Source organism: Hordeum vulgare, chromosome 3H (assembly GCF_904849725.1).
Source record: "Hordeum vulgare subsp. vulgare chromosome 3H, MorexV3_pseudomolecules_assembly, whole genome shotgun sequence".
In the NCBI taxonomy this organism is placed as follows: Eukaryota; Viridiplantae; Streptophyta; class Magnoliopsida; order Poales; family Poaceae; genus Hordeum; species Hordeum vulgare.
Window position 1 is genome coordinate 57,664,720 of NC_058520.1, and position 20,415 is coordinate 57,685,134.

The 20,415-nt window shown below is 45.6% G+C and overlaps 1 pseudogene; it reads right to left on the reverse strand.

Moving 5' to 3' along the window:
* Positions 1-1,771: 1,771 nt before the first annotated feature.
* LOC123441478 lies at positions 1,772-14,481 on the reverse strand (annotated as a pseudogene).
* Positions 14,482-20,415: the final 5,934 nt, after the last annotated feature.

Consider the following 20,415-nt stretch of genomic DNA (forward strand, 5'->3'; position numbering starts at 1 on the left):
TCACTTGTGACAAAAATGCATTTCACAAAAATATGAACGCGTATCTTCAGTTGATGACAAATGAAGATACATGAAGATACATTTGTCACAAAATATGGAAAGCGGCGACCATCGTTGAAGGCAGTGTAGTAGAAGCATCAGTAATTAGTACTGAATGTGACAAATGAAAAGGACTAAGATGACATACTGTCAAAGAAAGGCATACTGTCTTGCAATGCAATTGTTTCAGTGATCCTGAAAATAATAGATATGATCCGTGAAGATCTAATGCAACCCTGCAAGTAAAATAAAGCAACATGAGTTAGCTCCAAAGGATATAATCTGATAATAGGTCTCACATTCCTCAAGTAGTTCATTTACATGTAATAGAATTGAAAGCAAAAGTCTGACTAGGATTTCCGAGTAAGCAAACAAAATGTCAGAATATGGTACAACGCATAAGGAATAATTTGTTGTGTTTTTTTCATGTTTTTTGGAAGATCCCATGAACAACGAATCATCTCCCATTTCTTGTTGATTACCTTCACGCTCGACACAAATTCTAAACAAAATCAGATCTCACACAACTGAGAAATAAAGAGAGGACAGTATTTTCACCTTAGCTTGGATCGTCAAATTGGTCGTGGTGACGCCGCCCATGTAGAGCACACTTGGACAGTGAGGGAGGTGTCTTCACCTGGCACTTGAATCGATATGGCCATTTAGGCACCATTTGGGGAGAGAAGCACCCAGGGAGGTCGATGACGAGCAAGGCACCCGGGGAGACAAGGGATCTGGAGTCCTCCACCGCTAGCACCGCATGGCTGGCGAGTCCCAATTCCATCCTCGCGCCTCCCACCCTTCCCTCCCTCTACTCCCTCTCCTCACGGCCCGCTCGACGACGACCCCGCGCGATGGCATCTTCGCCTCGACCAACCGCGCCACAGCCTGACGTCGTGCGACGGCCAGCCACGAACTCCGACCTGTCGGTGGGGATGACGAGGGGGGTGGGAGAGACGTCCGCGATGGCGGCGGGCGGCGGCAAGGGTTTTCACGGGAGGGGGCGGGGAAGAGAAGAGTGGGCAGCAGGGGGAGGAGAGTGCGGGAGCGGGCGATGGGTTCCTCCACTGGAGCGGCTGACTTTTATACTCCTACACGTGAAATTACTAAAATGCCCCGGCGGGGTAAGGAATTCACAGGCGGTGGCATGAGAGCACGACAACACTATTCATAACGTTCTTGGGGCGACGTGGATGGCTTCGTCCTGACTAGGAGCCTAGCGATATTTATAAGAGAAATTAGTATTAGTTTAGGAGTCCTTATTAGTCTATGTTTACTTTCCTTGCACCTCAAGTCATGTGTAGTATATATATGCCCCTTGGGTCTTCAATATAGACAAGTTGCTTTCCTAACACGAACTAACACCCATTGTTAGTTACGCGAACAGCACATAGAGGTTATCTTACTAGTACAACATATGCTAAAGGAAGACAACAGAGATAAAATGAATAATATGATAGCAACATTGAGGGTAGCCCAAAAGTATAAGCTCAGACCTGGTGAGGTGATCATCAAACTGTTTCGAGGCACACACATTTACATTGAGGATTTGGGAAACATAAAGAGCTAGCAGACCGAACTAAAAGCGGCCGTGGCTTTCGGAACCGCGTCCCCTCCACTGATTCGCACCATTGTAATTCCTATACATGCAAAAGTGTTCCTCAGCGCAGACTTCACAGCTGCTGCGTCGCATCTATTGAGCCTCTCTCTGAAGTGGTCAAACTGCATTGGACTAACTTCTGTGAAGCCAGGTGGCAGGTGCTTGATGCCAGTGGGCACGCATGCACTGCTGCCTTGTTGCCATCCCTTTAGGGCATCTCCAACAGTTTGTTGGTTAGCTTGTTGGTAAAATATGCCATGTCATCAGCCAACACCTTAACATACAACTACTCCAATGGGTTGTATCTAGTTTGTCCAATAAGATGTGAGGTAATAAATAAGGTGCTCTCTCATTCTACATTGGAGCTTGTGCAAGGGTGTTGGTTAATTTACATACAACCTTGTTCTCTTTCCTCATTTATTGCAATGACACATCATCAAAAATCCTATGTGTCAAAATTACCAACAACTATCTTACAACCATTGGAGATGCCCTTATACTGAACCGCAGCTCGAGTCGCTGGAGTCTGGGCACGGCTCCTGCTTCAAAGGCCAGCAGCAGCTTAGGACAAGAGAACTTCAGGTGCTTGAGAGTTTGGAATGCTGTGCCACTGCCGGTGATGACGACCCTTTCTTCTGGGCACTTTTCGATGCTGTGCCACTGCCGGTGATGACGACCCTTTCTTCTGGGCACTTTTCGATCTGCAACTCGAGGTGGATAAGAGAGGGAAACCGTGCAAGAATATTGACATCACCATCGCCCTTGGAAGAAACCACCTTCTCAACCCTAAGAACCAACCTGTGGAGGTCGCTCAGTTGACATATCCACTTGGGGATCCTTGAAAACACGCAACCAAACAGATCAAGCTTCCGAAGATGGCGAGGTGGAGGGGACAGTGTGCTCCAGCCAACCAGCGGCGTCGAAGAAAGATTCTGCATTATAAGGCTCTTTAGGTTGCTGGAGTGTGAAAGCCTTTCAAGGGAAGAACGCAAGGCATCCATACGATTCTCTGCTTCCTCCAAGGTCTTTGTCCTTGACCAATAGAGATCAAGATCTCTCATGTTGTTCAGCTCACCAAGGCACTCAATGTTGTTTATCGAGTTTTCGGATACATCAAACCCATGTAGAGTGTGCAGTGACTTCAAGCTGCCAATTCCATCAGGCAACAGAGTACCTTTTGGAACGACGAAATGTGACAACCGGGGAAAACTAACGATATCTGATGGAATGCTCACCAGAGGTGACCACCGTAAATCAATTGTCTCTAATTGCCTTAGCTCCCCGATTTGACTAGGTAGCTGCAAGCTTGTATTGTAATCACAGGCAATCTTTACGTCTCTTAGTAGAAACAACCCACATATACCAGTAAGATCCAGCCTTCCACTTTTTGGATATTCAAGGTAAAGAACTCGAACATACTTGAACCCAAGTAAATTAGGCCAGAAGGCGTTTCTGAAAACTGCGACTGAGCGAGCTTGTGATAGTGACTCGCTGGTTATTGCCGGCATCACGCCATGTTCTTCACCACCGTTGCGGAGCGATATTCGACGGATCTTGTTGTTCATCCCTGTCACAGTTTGTTGGTGATCCATTGCAGTAATAAAATTCTCTTCTGTGCTTTTGGATCTGATAAGATCAAGCATTATGTCATGTACACTGCACGACAACACCTCATCATTACAGTCCTTCTCCACAGGTTGGATCATGCTCCTGTTGATGAGCTCATTGAAGTAGCTCCCTGCAACATCCTCTGCATTTAGCCCGTTGATTGAACTCACGAAACCTTCAGCCATCCATTGCCTCGACAAATCATTCTTCATTATCTCGTAATCCTCTGGATACATACCAAGATAAAGCAGGCATGTCTTTAGATGGTAAGGAAGATTTCTGTAGCTAAGGTCCAATATTTGTTTCATTTCTTCTAGAGTAGGATTGCCTCCAAACATGGATCCCAAGGAATTCCTTACATATTCCCACATTGGCTTCAATTGACCTGCTAGAAGGCTTGATATGCTGATAATGGCAAGTGGCAAACCACCGCATCTTTTCAAAATATCTATCGAGAACTCCTCATACATGACAGGGCAAGGTTCTCCAAAACCAAATACTCTACTAAAAAATAGTCTTCTTGAGTCCTGCTCATCCAATGATTTCATCTTATAAACATACTCTTTTCTGTTAGAGCAACAAGTAGCGGCGACAGAGTAAATTCTTGTAGTTGTTAGCACTCTACTGCCACGACTGTTTTCTGGAAAAGTGCATCTAATAACCTTCCATGCAAGCGAATCCCATAAATCATCAATTATGATTAAGTACCTGCAAATAAAATCACAGAAAGTAAAAAAGGTTAGTTAATAGTAAAATTGGAAGCAATGCTTACATAAGAACATCTCCTGTAAGGTTGATTGCATTTTTCTTAAAACACGGTAAATTTTATCAGTCATTAGATGGAATCCAACCATCCAGACAGCCTATTCATCTCTTATGTTCTAAAAAACAGAGAAAAAAAATCGATGAAATAAAAATAAAAAACTACAGAAAGAGTGAAACCCTACTCAAGACAACAACAAAAATACCCAAAAAAATGAGTATTACATAGTCAATGAAATAGTTGCACATGTATTAATAAATGTGCAGTTCTAGTAAAAACACTCATTATAACTAAGTCGGCTTGCCCTTAAGGAAACGGGATATGTTTTATCCCTGGTTCATCTATATCTATCTGAAACAAAAGTGCAAAGTTACAGAATGTGCACGCCTCTTCCCACAATCAGAAACAAAAAATGTGTCTCCTCTAAAAAGCATGTCCATGTCAAATAGCATGGCAACATGTACTAGAGTGCAAAAAAGCTGATGGCCTCTTTAGAATACATGATTCTAATCACGTAAGAATACGAAACAGGGTAGGATGAGATACCATGACTTGCCAAATTTTACAATAAATCAGAATACAGAAATCTGCAAACATGGCTCTTCAGCGCAGGAATTTGAATAGAGATAAGGTCCATGCAAGACAGAAAGGAAAATTCCCATGAGGTAACCTCTTGCTACAAATCCTATGGAATTAGGGTGTCAGAGCAGATATCATTCCTTTGACCTAAAGGACCTGTATAGAAAAAATTCCAATGGATTGGGATTCTACAAAATTCATATGAAAATTCTTCAATCCAAAGGGACCATAAATAAATCACACATGGGGACCACATTGGTTTGAGTCCTTTGTGATGAGTTCATAAAAAGATAACAGGTACTCCCTCTGTTCCTAAATATAAGTTTTTATAGATATTTCACTAGTGACTACATATGCAGTAAAATGAATGAATTCATACTCTAAAATATGTTTATATACATTCGTATGTAATCCGTAGTGAAACCTCTAAATAGACTTATATTTAGGAACGGAGGGAGTACATGACAGTTCGAGAGTATATGTAACTTGCTGTGGGGACTTCTATTTTTTTAAGCAAAGTGGTGAGTTCACTGAAGGACTCAATGGATGAAATAAACATGAAAAGGAACAAAATGAAGTATAAAATGTAGATTCTCACCAGCAAAAGCTAACATGAAACCAACTTGATACACATTCAGTCAAAGACATGACTGTTATGACTGTGTAAAGACGAATGCTTATTAGGTATCACAGATCAATGCCTTACCCAGATAGATTGATGGCAATTTCTGTGCCAACTGTTCCAACATGATTGCGTACCAAGGTGCGGTACGAGGAGTGATTAGAAATGGTGCTTATGTATTTCTTATGTACGACACACACAGAATAGTAGCGCTTGGATAACCAAAGCCTTACCATCCCTAACTGGAGCAAAGCTAGCCACTGAATGGGCCTACAGGAAGGTGATCACTGAGTCTGATTTCTTGAATTTGGTCAACTAAGGGAAAAGTCAGGTTTGACACATGGCTGAAACCTTTCCCATCCTTGGAGGGATACATAACATTGCCAGGGTTTTTTACGAGTATCCCATCTGTTTTTTTCGTTGTTAGATTGTTTGCTCAGTTGTGTGCTACACAAGCTCGAGGGGGTAGAAACTCAGAAGGTGAATTAGGTTACTAGCTGGCACCACATTTTCTGAGTTCCAAAAACATATGAATTTTCTCCTAGGATTGTAAGTCATCATATTTCATGGTAAAAAATGGGTGTACTTCGCTTAGCAAACCATATATCCTTACCAGTTCAGTAACATGGAATTTTCAAACAATATGCGCAATATTTTTTTTTGAACCAACCATAACACCCCTTTCCATTACAGTGAACGGAAATACAGCAGTTCCACAAAGTGACCAAAAGAAAGAAAGAATACTGGTGCGACACATAGTTCCAGCAGACCGCCAGCTTTTTTACCCATGGAACAGACGTTCGCCCTCGAAACGACCGTCATAGCATAAAACCAACAATCGCACAGAGCAAACAGAGTATCACCAAAACAACACAAAACAACAATATGCGCAATGTAAATCATGTATCTGTGCACTCTTTTCTCATGTTTTCTTCCCACTGGATTTTGCAGATAAGTCTTCATGATGTTTGCAAGTGTCAAGGAAAATATTCTGTAATAATTTATTTTTATGTGTCAACATTTATTTTAGTTATCTAACAATAAAAATACATATAATTGATTTTTGCAGCACACATGGCCAACCTTTTGGCACATAAGTGTGGCAATGGTTTGGTTGCAGCCATCATTGTGGCATGCCGCTACATTTCTCTAGATTGTAACTCACCTGTCATAGACCTACTTCTTAGCTAAACTTTCACACGAGTGCTGGGACCAATTTATTGCAGTTTGCCATACTTGTGGACTAAAATTGTGGTAGATTGTACTCATGTCCAACAAATTCATTTTGGGAGTAGTTCAGTTTGATTAGGATACATGTCGGTATGCTAAGAGTACACATCTCATGTTGATGATAAATATGTGAAGCTATATCTCTTTCTTTTTTCATTCACATCTGATAATCAAGTATGTGTTGTTGTGTTGCATGTAAGCATTGTGGCCCTAAATTCCTTTAAGGCAACGTGGCCCCTGTTACTTACACTATAACAGATTAATAGCAAAACAATGAAGAATATTGGATACAGATCTCCAAAATCATGCACACATAAACCAAATTACTGAATAACCATTTCCAGAAAGTTAAGTGAATGGGCAAATGTTAGGACCTCACCTAGCTAGTAACTCCATTCATGATGACAATACCTTGTTATGCTTGTGAAGATTTTCTCTAATAATAAACTAAGCTACCATATTAAGGTTGTTTCAAAAGTGGCTAATCTAGAAAGAGCTCTGCACATAGGCCCACCAAAAGAAACTCCTCAAAGTTCTGATTAATGTCCAACAAATTAAATTAAATTTTCTTAAAACTGTATGATGTGACCGCGAGGATGAAATTCCAAATACCAACATATTACGAAATGAAAACTTCCTTACCATGTGACACCCAAACAGAGAAAATAGAGTTGCAATTGGATAAGTTTCAGTTCCATGTGACACCAAACAGGAAAAAAAGGACTCACACATTTAGCAATAATAAAAACAATCAAATTCTAGTAGAGAAGGATCTAAAATCCACCAAATCAGATCGGTTGAATTCTTAGTATTTTGTAACAAACAAATCAGTAAACAAGGATGGTTACCTCTTATCCGATAGATATTCCCTGATACCGGTGATCGTATCGTCCAACTTGCCCATTTGAGAAGAGTGCTGCCCCGCAAGTTTCAGTAACAAATTACTGAGAAGGTTTGGCATATCTGGTTTCTGAGACACCGACACAAATGCATGACAATCAAATTGTCCTTGAAGCTTACGGTACACTTCATTTGCAAGTGTGGTTTTTCCAAGACCAGCGAATCCCACAATAGAAGCTACCCTCAGCTCTTTCCCTTCAACCATCAACATCTTCACAAGCTCGTCTCTTGGAGCATCGATGCCCACAAGACCGGCGGCCTCTGCGTAGATGGCGATCAGCCTTGGATCGACAGCGACAATGCCGGGTGATGGAGTGTATTCATCAATTTTGTACCTCGTGCGCCGGTCATGCACTTCACTTACACGAGCCTCGATCCTATGGATCATGTTGGCAATCTGATGGCGCACCCGGAGCTTCTTCAGGCGTTCGACAGTCTTCTTGAGAAAGCCAGTGGTTGCGCCTTTTTGTCCAAGGTCATGCATGAAGTCGTCGACGCAGTCTTCAATGTCGTACGACATCTCCCGGACCTGGTCCCTCCACTCCCTGGCCTGAATGTCAAGCTCGTCCATACCCGCGAGCTTCACAAGCAGGGCACTCATTGTTGAAATTAGAGATGAGCCTTAGGCCCATAAGACAAATTTTAGAAAAATCTCCAAGGGCCCATGTAGGTGGTAGCATGACAAGGTGGTGGGAAGTTTAGTCCCACCCCGCTAGTGAAGGAGAAGTTGGACCCCTTTATAAGGGTCTCTCTTCCACATGCTATTGGAGAGTGAGAAGAGAAGGTGCCCTCGCGCACTCCTCCTCCTCCACCCGCCTCGCCACGCCTCGTCACGACGCGGGTTGCGGGAATGAGCCGAGCTCATACCTACGCGCTTATTTTTGCTGGTCAGGAACGGAGAATACGTAACGGACAAGGCACGATCCGAGACGTCGGATCGTGGCTGTTACCGACTCGGACGTGGGTTTGGCCCACGTCTCTCCACCCAGCCGCCTTTATAAGCAGGCTATCGCCTACCCTAGCCGTCACGAGAATCAGATCACATCTGCCTCACGCGTTCCTTCGTTGACTGCTGCTGCCGCCGGCGACTCCGTCCCGTTTACCGCGTACACGGTCGACGGGAGAGCAGGCCTCTGAAACCTCGCCTCTCCGGTTCCTGTACGGGAGAGGGGCGATTAGGTTTTTGGGGAGTGATCACGCGACTGCTCGCCTCCGTCCGTCTGCTTCATCTACGTCCGCGTCGCCCTCGTCATCGCCATGTCTTCACCAAGCGAAGCTGACCGTCTCCGCGAGAAGGCCGAAGCCGAGAAGAAGGCGGCAGAGGATACTGTCGCTGCCGCCGCTGCTGCTACAGCCAACTGGCCGATCGGAGGGTATGATGTGTTTGTGTCTCTCCTGTTTCTGTCTACACTAGTAGTATTGCCTATATGCGTAGTACTTGCTAGTATACTCCGTGATCAGTATGTCATGAACCTAGTCAATGCCATGTTAGTAATTATTTCATGGATTAATCTGCTCAGAAAATTGCCTATTTACTCAACAATCCAAAAACCTAATGTCTGTAGGAATTTTTCGAGTAATGGTTTTGCTGCTGCACTGAAACCGGATAAGTTTACCGGTACTTTTTTCAAGCGTTGGCAAACGAGAACCACCTTATGGCTCACAGCTATGAACGTGTTCTGGGTAGCCGGTGTCACTCCTACAGAAACTATCACTCCTGAACAGGAGAAGATGTTTAAGGAGGCCACCGTCCTATTCCTTGGAGCAGTCATTAGCGTGATCGGAGATAAGCTGGTTGATGCATATTTACATATGCATGTTGCCAAGGACTTGTGGGAGGCACTCGAATCTAAATTCGGGGCCACCGATGCTGGGAGTGAGATGTATGTTATGGAGCAGTTCCACGATTACAAGATGGTTGACAACCGTTCTGTATTGGAACAAGCTCATGAGATAATATGCATAGCTAAGGAACTTGAGGTTCTTAAGTGCAATTTGCCGGGCAAGTTTGTCGCAGGCTGTATAATTGCTAAGCTCCCTAATTCCTGGAGGAACTTTGCTACTACTCTGAAACATCAGAGGCGTGAGTTCTCAGTAGAGGACATCATCGGCCATCTGAGTGTTGAGCAGAACTCGAGAGCAAAGGACTCCAATGGAAAAGCGGTGGAAAGCTCTTCTGCTGCCAATATGGTACATCAGAGGAACTTCAATTCTCACAAGCCCAAGGGAAATAATTCTGTCCAACAGAATACCGACTTCAAGGAGAAGGGAAAGAAGCCCTTCAAGAAGAATAAGAAGGGAGATGGCTGCTATACTTGTGGTTCAGAGGAACATTGGGCGAACAAATGCCCAAACAAGTACAAGAAGCCGGCACAGGACTCCAAGTCCGCCAATATGATTGTGGGCAACAATGAAAGTGGTGCATCTGGGTACGGTAATTTACTTACTGTATTTACAGTTTGTCAGTCCACCGATTGGTGGGTGGACACGGGTGCAAATATTCATGTGTGTGCTGACTTATCATTGTTCTCTTCTTATCAGACCACCGGTCGCGGGTCCGTATTGATGGGGAATGGTGCGAGTGCTTCTGTTCTTGGTGTTGGCACGGTCGATCTGAAGTTTATTTCGGGAAGGATCGTGCAGCTGAAGAACGCGCAGCATGTCCCCGCCATCAAGAAGAATCTCGTTAGTGGCTCCCTTCTGTGTAGAGAAGGGTTTAAGTTGGTATTCGAGTCTAATAAAGTAGTAGTTACGAAATATGGACTTTTCGTTGGAAAAGGTTATGAATGCGGAGGTCTGTTCCGCCTTTCTCTTGTAGATTTTTGTAATAAAGTCGTGAACAATATTCATTCGAGTGTTAATGAATCTGAAGTTTGGCATTCACGTCTTTGTCACATAAGTTTCGGTGTTATGTCGCGGCTAGCAAAACTGAATTTAATCCCAACTTTCACTTTAGCCAAAGGTTCTAAGTGCCATTCGTGTGTGAAAGCAAAGCAACCTCGCAAGCCTCACAAGGCTGCAGAGGAGAGACACTTGGCACCATTAGAACTCATACATTCTGATCTTTGTGAGATGAATGGTGTGTTGACGAAAGGTGGAAAGAAATACTTCATGACATTGATAGATGATTCCACTAGATTTTGCTATGTGTATCTGTTAAATACTAAAGATGAGGCTCTACACTACTTTAAAATCTATAAGGCAGAAGTTGAGAATCAACTTGAAAAGAAAATTAAATGAGTCCGGCCTGATCATGGTGGAGAGTACTTCTCAAACGAATTTGATTCATTTTGTGCGGAACACGACATTATTCATGACAGGACGCCTCCCTATTCACCCCAGTCAAACGGGGTTGCCGGGCGGAAAAACCGTACTCTAACTGATTTGGTGAACGCCATGTTAGATACATCGGGTTTATCCAAGGCATGGTGGGGGGAGGCTATATTGACCGCGTGTCATGTCCTGAATAAAGTTCCTACAAAAGATAATGAGGTCACTCCCTACGAGGAGTAGTCGAAGAGAAGGACGACGCTCTCGTACTTACGTACTTGGGGCTGCTTGGCGAAAGTCAATCTACCGATCCCCAAGAAGCTTAAGCTTGGACCAAAGACCGTGGACTGCGTTAATTTGGGGTACGCTAAGAATAGCGTAGGCTATAGATTTCTAGTAGTGAAATCTGAGGTACCTGACGTGAAGGTCGGTACAATAATGGAGTCGAGGGATGCTACATTCTTTGAGGATATATTTCCCATGAGAGATATGCAAAGCACTTCTAGACAGGAATCTGAGATAACTCCTGAGCCTGCCATTCCTATGGAATACTATGAACAAACACATGATGAAAATCCTGAGGAGGATGACGAGGAAGCCCGTGGTAGGGGCAAGAGACAAAGGACTGCAAAGACCTTTGGTGATGATTTCTTCGTATACCTCGTGGATGATAATCCCACTTCTATTTCAGAAGCGTATGCTTCTCCAGATGCTGATTACTGGAAAGCTGCGGTCCATAGCGAGATGGATTCCATCATGGCTAACGGGACATGGGAAATCACTGATCGTCCCTATGGTTGCAAACCATTGGGATGCAAGTGGGTGTTCAAAAATAAGCTTAGGCCCGATGGTACGATTGAAAAGTACAAGACTAGGCTTGTGGCCAAGGGCTATGTCCAGAAAGAAGAAGAAGATTTCTTCGATACTTATTCACCTGTGGCTAGACTGACCACCATTCGAGTACTACTCTCATTGGCGGCCTCTCATGGTCTTCTCGTTCATCAAATGGACATTAAGACGGCTTTCTTGAATGGAGAGCTAAATGAGGAAATCTATATGCAACAGCCAGATGGCTTTGTGATAGAAGGTCAGGAAGGAAAGGTGTGTAAGTTGCTGAAATCTTTATATGGTCTGAGACAAGCACCTAAGCAATGGCATGAGAAGTTTAATACAACTCTAACATCTGTTGGCTTCGTTGTTAATGAAGCTGACAAATGTGTATACTATCGCCATGGTGGGGGCGAAGGAGTTATATTGTGCTTGTATGTTGATGACATACTGATATTTGGAACCAACCTCAAAGTAATTGAGGAGGTTAAGTCTTTTCTGTCTCAAAACTTTGAGATGAAGGACCTTGGGGTGGCTGATGTTATCTTGAACATCAAGCTCTTGAGAGATGATGAGGGTGGGATTACACTTCTGCAATCCCACTATGTTGATAAGATTTTGAGTCGCTTTGGATATTCAGACTGCAAAATTTGTCAAACACCATATGATCCTAGTGTGCTTATTCGAAAGTTTAAAGGCACAACTATAGATCAATTGAGATTCTCCCAAATTATCGGTTCACTTATGTACCTAGCTAGCGCAACGAGCCCTGACATCGCGTTTGCTGTGAGCAAACTTAGCCGGTTTGTTGCAAACCTGAGCGATGTTCATTGGCGTGCTGTTGAAAGAATTATGCGCTACTTGAAAGGTACTGTCAACCACGGGCTTCACTATACGGGATTCCCATCGGTACTTGAAGGGGTATAGTGATGCGAATTGGATCTCTGATGCTGATGAGATGAAGGCCACTACTGGGTATATGTTTACTCTTGGGGGTGGTGCTGTTTCCTGGAAGTCTTGCAAGCAAACGATCTTAACAAGATCGACAATGGAAGCAGAATTAACAGCATTAGACACATCTGGTGTCAAACAGAATTTCTTCGAGATCTTTTGATGGACTTACCTGTGGTTGAGAAGCCGGTTCCGGCTATCCTTATGAGCTGCGATAATCAAACAGTTATTGTTAAAGTGAAGAGTTCAAAGGACAATATGAAGTCCAACAAACATATAAGAATGAGATTGAAGTCTGTCAGACGTTTGAGAAACTCCGGAGTGATAGTGTTGGATTACATCCAAACGGCTAAGAATCTGGCAGATCCCTTTACTAAAGGGCTATCACGTGTTGTGATAGACAGTGCATCGAGGGAGATGGGTATGAGACCCACATGAGTTGCCATGGCAGTAACCCAACCTATATGATCGGAGATCTCGTGAAGTAGGATCTGGGAAAACAAGCCAGTGGTGAACTGAGGAGAGTAACTTTACTAACCCACTCCGTTGGAGATGCAATACTCTCGGATACTGTATGGTAGGATGACTACTGTCTTAATGTGTTCTAAAGCTTATATGTAAGCAAGATGCTGTCCTACAGAGCGATCTTTGGAGGAACACACCTATATGAGCTTGACTGCTGGTCACAGTCTATGAGATTTGGGTGATCTCTAGTAAACTCATGAATAGGCCAGGAGTGTGACTAATATGCTCCACCCGAGGGGTCACCTTCGGCAGCCTAGTACTAGTAAGACTTGTGGTGAAGCTCCTTTACGCCAAACTGACAATTCAAGGCATAGTCCATTGTTCAGTTGTAAAGGGGTGTAGCTACTTGCTCTAGGTGAAGCTCAACCTTAACAGGTCTTCACTGAAATGCTGTTATATTAAAATAGTGTTTGGAACGAGGGAACACGATGTGCCCTTGAGATCTGGTGGGGGATTGTTGAAATTAGAGATGGGCCTTAGGCCCATAAGACAAATTTCAGAAAAATCTCCAAGGGCCCATGTAGGTGGTGGCATGACAAGGTGGTGGGAAGTTTAGTCCCACCCCGCTAGTGGAGGAGAAGTTGGACCCCTTTATAAGGATCTCTCTTCCACATGCTATTGGAGAGTGAGAAGAGAAGGTGCCCTCGCGCACTCCTCCTCCGCCGCCCGCCTCGCCACGCCACGCCTCGTCACAACGCGCCGCGGGTTGCGGGAATGAGCCGAGCCGAGCTCATACCTACGCGCTTATTTTTGCCGGTCAGGAACGGAGAATACGTAACGGACAAGGCACGATCCGAGACGTCGGATCGTGGCTGTTACCGACTCGGACGTGGGTTTGGCCCACGTCTCTCCACCCAGCCGCCTTTATAAGCAGGCTATCGCCTACCCTAGTCGTCACGAGAATCAGATCACATCTGCCTCACGCGTTCCTTCCTTGACTGCTGCTGCCGCCGGCGACTCCGTCCCGTTTACCGCGTACACGGTCGACGGGAGAGCAGGCCTCCGAAACCTCGCCTCTCCGGTTCCTGTACGGGAGAGGGGCGATTAGGTTTTTGGGGAGCGATCACGCGACTGCTCGCCTCCGTCCGTCTGCTTCGTCTACGTCCGCGTCGCCCTCGTCATCGCCATGTCTTCACCAAGCGAAGCTGACTATCTCCGTGAGAAGGCCGAAGCCGAGAAGAAGGTGGCAGAGGATACTGCCGCCGCCGCCGCTGCTGCTACGGCCAACTGGCCGATCGGAGGGTATGATGTGTTTGTGTCTCTCCTGTTTCTGTGTGCACTAGTAGTATTGCCTATATGCGTAGATGTTTCTGCTATATGCGTAGTACTTGCTAGTATACTCCGTGATCAGTATGTCATGAACCTAGTCAATGCCATGTTAGTAATTATTTCATGGATTAATCTGCTCACAAAATTGCCTATTTACTCAACACTCATGCTACCGAACTCGTCCAGAAGGGAGGCTACCTTGTTCCGAACGCCCTTGATCTTGCGATACTCATCCCCCATCAGTGTGGCAAGCTTCCCGAGGAGGGAGTTCATCACGCCGGTGGAAACGCTCGCCATGGTCACCGCCATCTCTTCGCTCCCAGCGCTCCTCCGCTGTACTTGTTTGGATTTGTCTGGGTGGGGGGGGGGAGTCCGTGCTTGCCGATGGAGAACCGCGGGGGTAGAAGTGGCGGCGGCGCAGATCGACGACCGAGGCTGAATCCTTAAGAAGGCGAGGTGAGCTGACCCGAGTTAGTTCAACCCCATAGTGGTTCCATTGCAGGGTGGGGCGTAGGGGGAGTGAGAAGGAATCGTGGAGCAGATGGACAGATTGTGCTGGAACCTGAAGGAGGCGAGGTGAGCTCACCGGAGTTCACCGGGATGGTCGCTTCGTTGCAGCATGGGGCGGAGGAGCGAGGAAGGATTGTAGAGCAGATCGACGACTGAGGCTGAAGGAGGTGAGCTCGCCGGAGGTCACCCGATTACTGGCTCCGCTCTGTTGCAGCATGTCATGCGCTGGCGGCCGGGATGGGGAGCTGGGGGGAATATCACCTGAACGCTTCGTTTTTTTTAGCTGATGTGAACGGTCCAATAGTTCCTTATCCCTAAACTAATCGTTGCTTACGGGAAGTTAAGACAAGGAAAAAAACCTGTCCAATAGTTTCCATAAACTTAAGAGGATCCAGTAAAAGAGGTCTTTTCTCTCAGGTATACGTTTTCAGCCGGCGCGCCGGCCGAACGCTTCGGCCGGTCTCCTCCTCTCGCTCGCGGCTGCATCGAATCAAATCGGAAGGACCTACCATGTTATCTCTTTCTTCATCCCCGCGTCCTTCTCCTTTCTTTTTCCCAACCTCCCGGTTGCTATGGGAACTCATATCCCGGCAATCTCCTCCAGCGAGCCTCCGTCTTCTTTTCCCATGAGCACTCTTGTAACATCCCAATTTTCCTAATTGGGAATGTTTTATATTGTAGCTAAGCATCTATGCATATTAATTTAAATAAAGTTTGCATATGAATTCTTTCGACTTTTGCTTTTGCATTTCTATTTTTTTTCTTCACACGAGAAGTGTCGGGAAATAATCTCTTGCACGCAAGAGAGAGCGGAGGAAAATGACCCTCCAAAGTGTGAGGCATTTTTGAAATATTTTGAGTGAAGAAAGCCAAAGTTTTATCCTGAAAATAATTGCAAAAAGAAAATATAGCATACGGGATTTTTTTTTGAAAAAACATTTTTTTAACTTTTTATTTTTGCCTTGGAAAAATGTTAATCGAGTAGAGGATATTTTTCTGATCATTTTGGTATATAATACCCTATATTAATTATTTTATTTGTTTCCTTTTTATTTCGTTTTAGTTTCTGTTAAAAAAACAAACACGGGAGATATTTCTGCTGCCTCCCCATCGCGAGGAACAAATCCCTGGCAACCGCAGCGCATCCCTCGCAAACCGCAAGCGCCACCCCCTTCCTTCTGTTTTTTTTTCTTTCCCACTTTTCTTTCCTTTCTTTTTTTCTTCTCTCTCTCTTTCCTTCCCTCTCCTTCTTCCTTCCTTTTTTTTGTCTACCGTGACCTTCCAGCAAGCTTGCCTTCCTTCCAGCGAGCTTGCCTTCCATGGCAGCCCTTGATTTCTTTCCTCCTCGGCCACCCCCTCCCCCTATAAAAACCGAACCCCCACGCAGCTCTCGCCCCGTTTCACCCCCACGCCGTCCTGCCCAGCCACCACGCCGCGCCCGCACAGCCACCGGAGCTCCCCTTCGAGCTAGCAGCAGAAAAACTGCTGCTGCCTCCCTGTCGCCCCGGACGCCTCCCCTGCTGCCTCCCCGACGCCCCGGAGCCGACTGCCCCCTCCTCCGCCGCCCCACCCTGCTGGTGACCAGCCCCCCCTCGCCGGAGTAGCCACCGGAGCTGCCCAGCTCCTCTCAGACACGGTGAGCCTCTCCCTCCTCTAGTTTTCTTTCTGTTGTTTTTTCCACCGTAGGATCTTAGATCAAAGGGTTAGATTAGATGTGCATACCCCTTCGGTTCTTTTAAAAAGAACCGACGGTTTTTCGGTCACTTAAACTGAGCCGAGTAGTTTTCCTTAGATTGCGGCCGTGTGTTAGTTTTCCCTCGCAGCAAACACCCATCAGCAAATCAGAAACTGCCACGTGTACACTTGTTCCAGTAGATCACAATTTTTCTGTAGTTTCAAAAAAATATAATTTGTCTATGTTTGAAATTTTCAAATTTGAATTAGATCAGATTTAGTTTAAACCTTGTTTTGCTTATTCCAGGAGTTTACAAAAATGATTTTGATTTGATTCTTTTTGCTACTGCTTCCTAGTTATTATATATTACTGTGGTATAAGTTTCAATGTTTTTTAATATTTTTACTTGGGGTTTTAACAGAAACAAGTTTCTGCCCTAGTGACGTATAGTGAATTCTTTCACTTAGGCCATAGCAACTATTTACTTGTGATGTTATTTTTACTTGTTGTCTGATTGTAGTGCTTATGGTGTGTATTTTTTTTGTATCGGTAGATCACCCGGAGTGCGAAGCTTGTTACTTAGAAGCGCTCGATCAAGACAACTATCATCAAGGCAAGTCATTTTGATCATACTATCTCCTATGTTTTTTGATGCATGGTAGTTTCACCTTTCTTTGCCCAATTGCATGCTGCGTACGTACTTGGAAATTTTAGTATAGGTTGTAGTATCATGTGGTAGGCACACATCAACCCCGATACTTGGCCCCGGGACGACAAATTTCAGATTGCTATGCTTGAGTAGATGGGATTTCGGTTGAGTGCATAACACGAGTGATGCGAGGTTGATTAAATAATCAAGACCGGTTAAGACAAGATTTTCAAGACCTCGTGATGCAATGCAACTCTGGGTGAAGGACGGTTGATCGGCTCCCTGGAGAAACATGTGGATGACCCGGGATGCTGGAGACGGCCATGACATCTTGCGGAAAGCTTCACCCAGGCTCAAAGAGACGGACGGAGGCTTCAAGACCCAAGGCTTACCTGCACAGCCACAAGTCATTATGGGCTCTGGCTTGGTTGGACAACGCGGCGACTCTGGACAAGCGGTGCTAGCAGATGTAGAAGAACGGTAGGAATGGATGGGCACCGACAGGCATTCAGAGGGACCCGTTGAAAGACCATGTTTTGATCATCCGGTCTTCAAACACCCTGAAGTGCGAGGACATACTCGGAGGCGATCAAATCTTGTGGGGAACGTGTGCAAAACTCTGCAGAGTGCCCAACCTAATCGATTAGCCGTGTCCACGGTCATGGACAACTTGAGCCGAAGGCATTGAAATTCCCGTGAACTCTCGACACAACTTAATAATGATGTCGGTGTTAACAACAACTCGGGTACGAGAATTGGTTGGCGGAACCATCTCGTTAACAACAAACAATGTAGTAATATTTTGCTTCCAGCCCCTCTTGTTGTAGGAGAAAATTGGCTTTATGCAAAACTTGTAGCCCCACCTGCCAAATATGCATGTCGAGATAGTTGATTATTATTTTTACCCCTCTCTTTGATGACTTGCCGGCATATTCCATATGCTGACCTACACGGCTGCAACGTATCATGTTGCAGAGTACTTTTCCGACTAGGAGTGAGGCTACGATCTACGCTCAGCGACATGCCCTGGAGTCGGATGGACCCGTCTACCTGATGCTTCCGCTAGTCTTCGTTAGATATCTCATGAGATGGCCTTCAGCCACTTTATTGTAATCCATTATTGTAATAAAGTACTCGATATGAGATTTCGATTAATAAAGCTGTGTGATTGAACTCTTGATATATACATTGATGTACTGAGTGTGTACCAGCATGATCTTGGGATGGTACGGAAACACCAGAGGCTTGACTCGTCTTGAGTCGGGTCGCTACAGAAATGGTATCAGAGCACACGCTGACCGTAGGACGTAACCTCTAGGAATGGAAAAGCCTTAGGAAGAATACTATTTTCTTATGTCTATAAATCCTCTATTTCCTCTTCTGATCATTTCTGACTTCTCTCCGATTTTCCAATGTTTTAGATGGCCACCTTCATCCCCGTTAAGTTCACGGAGTTTTGCCAGCCCGACGCCACTATGCCTTTCGGAAAGGAGCTGGTACAGATCACCAAGGACTTGAGGATTGCTTTGCCGACTATCACAGGGAAGCCGACTTCGTCTTACCCGGAGGATTCACGCTATAGGATCGAGGTGCACGTTCCCGGAAGGACATTCGAGCCGTGCACTGAGCCGGTGGATTTCAAGTTCATCGCACCCAACTGGATTATCGGAAGGGACATCGGGTCCATTGTGCACTCGGACGTATCAAGGAAGTGTACAGAGGCTGCCCTATTTCACCGGACCTATTCACGGTATCCCGGAGAAGAGAAGATGGAGAAATCATCTCAAGCAAGACCAAGGACGCTCTCCTGTCCTATGCCCAGACCTTGGAGAAGCACAGCGGGACTCTGGAGCATCGTGTGATCAAGGACGCCAGGAAGATCAAGCAACTGTCGCTCCGCGAACTCGAACTCAAAGAAGCAGCCCGGGAAGCCCACTATGAGCACGAACTGGAGGTGAAGGACTTTCTGGAGAGGATCGAGAAGGTGAAGACTCGAGTTGCATACCTGGATGAGGAACTAGACATGGGCGAGAACCTTCATCCCGAAGGTGACATAGCCCCCTTGATCAGCAATGACGAGGACTATGAAGAAAGCTCCACCGAAGGACCCACCACCATGCTTTTGTGAGGAGGACACTTAGACTAGACCACCAAATTTATTTTATCGTTAAACGTTTAGGCCGATGTTTAGGTTATCGAATTTTGTATCCCCATGTGAACCTTTGTGATGGCATTGAATAAAATGTGTGGTGTGATACTTGTTTGTTGCATTTCATATGGGTAGTGTAATTACTCTCTAGACCATTGTTCTATGCTAATCTCACCCCTCTACAAACATCAGATGCCTCTGAGACGTGCCCCTACTTCCAACTTTCCGCCGGAACTCACCGAGTTGATTCAGCAACAGAATACCCTGATGCAGCTGATCATCCAGAATCAGAACAATAACAACAACCATCATCCACCCCAGGCCGACAATCTCACCCGTTTCGTGAGGTTGAACCCTCCGACTTTCTCCAGCAGCATTGAGCCCATTGTGGCAGATGATTGGCTCCGCAAGATGGAGCGGGAACTTATCACTGCTGGTTGTACTAAAGTTGAGAAGGTGCGCTTTGCCGCACACCAACTTGAAGGCCCTGCAGCTGCATGGTGGGAGAACTACACCACCACATACCCCATTGCTGGAGTCACTTGGGAGCAGTTCAAGCAAGCCTTCCGTACCGCACATGTCTCAGCTGGTGCAATGAGTCTGAAGAAGCGTGAGTTTCGCAACTTACGCCAGGGAAATCGCTCTGTGGCTCAGTATGTCGATGAATTCAGCACGCTCGCCCGTTATGCACCTGGAGATGTGGCCGATGATGCAGCCAAGCAGGAAAAGTTCTTGGAGGGACTCAATAATGAGCTGAGCATTCAGCTGACTGTAGCCACCTTCAACAACTACCAGGAGCTGGTAGATAAGGCCCTCATCTTGGAGGGGAAACACCAGCAGATGGAGAACCGCAAGCGGAAGTATGGGAATGGAAAGTTCAACTCCGGCACTCAGCAGAAGCCTCGCTACACCCCCTATTCAGGGAATACCGGGACTGGATCCGGTAAGTTTGGAGGACACGTCCAGCATAACCACCCAGTGCACAACCATGGAGGCCACAACCATGGAGGAAATGGGAACCACCGCAACAACATCAACTTCAAGAATGGCGGTACTGACACTCAGCATCATTCAGCTCCAGCTCAGAAGGATCTGAATCACATCACCTGCTTCAAGTGTGAGAAGACGGGACACTATGCCACTGAATGTCCCCAGAACAAGCAGGGAAATGGAAACGACAACGGCAACTCTGCAGCAAAGAAGCCCAATCCTTTTCCTCGAGCTCAGGTGAATCACATTGATGTTGAA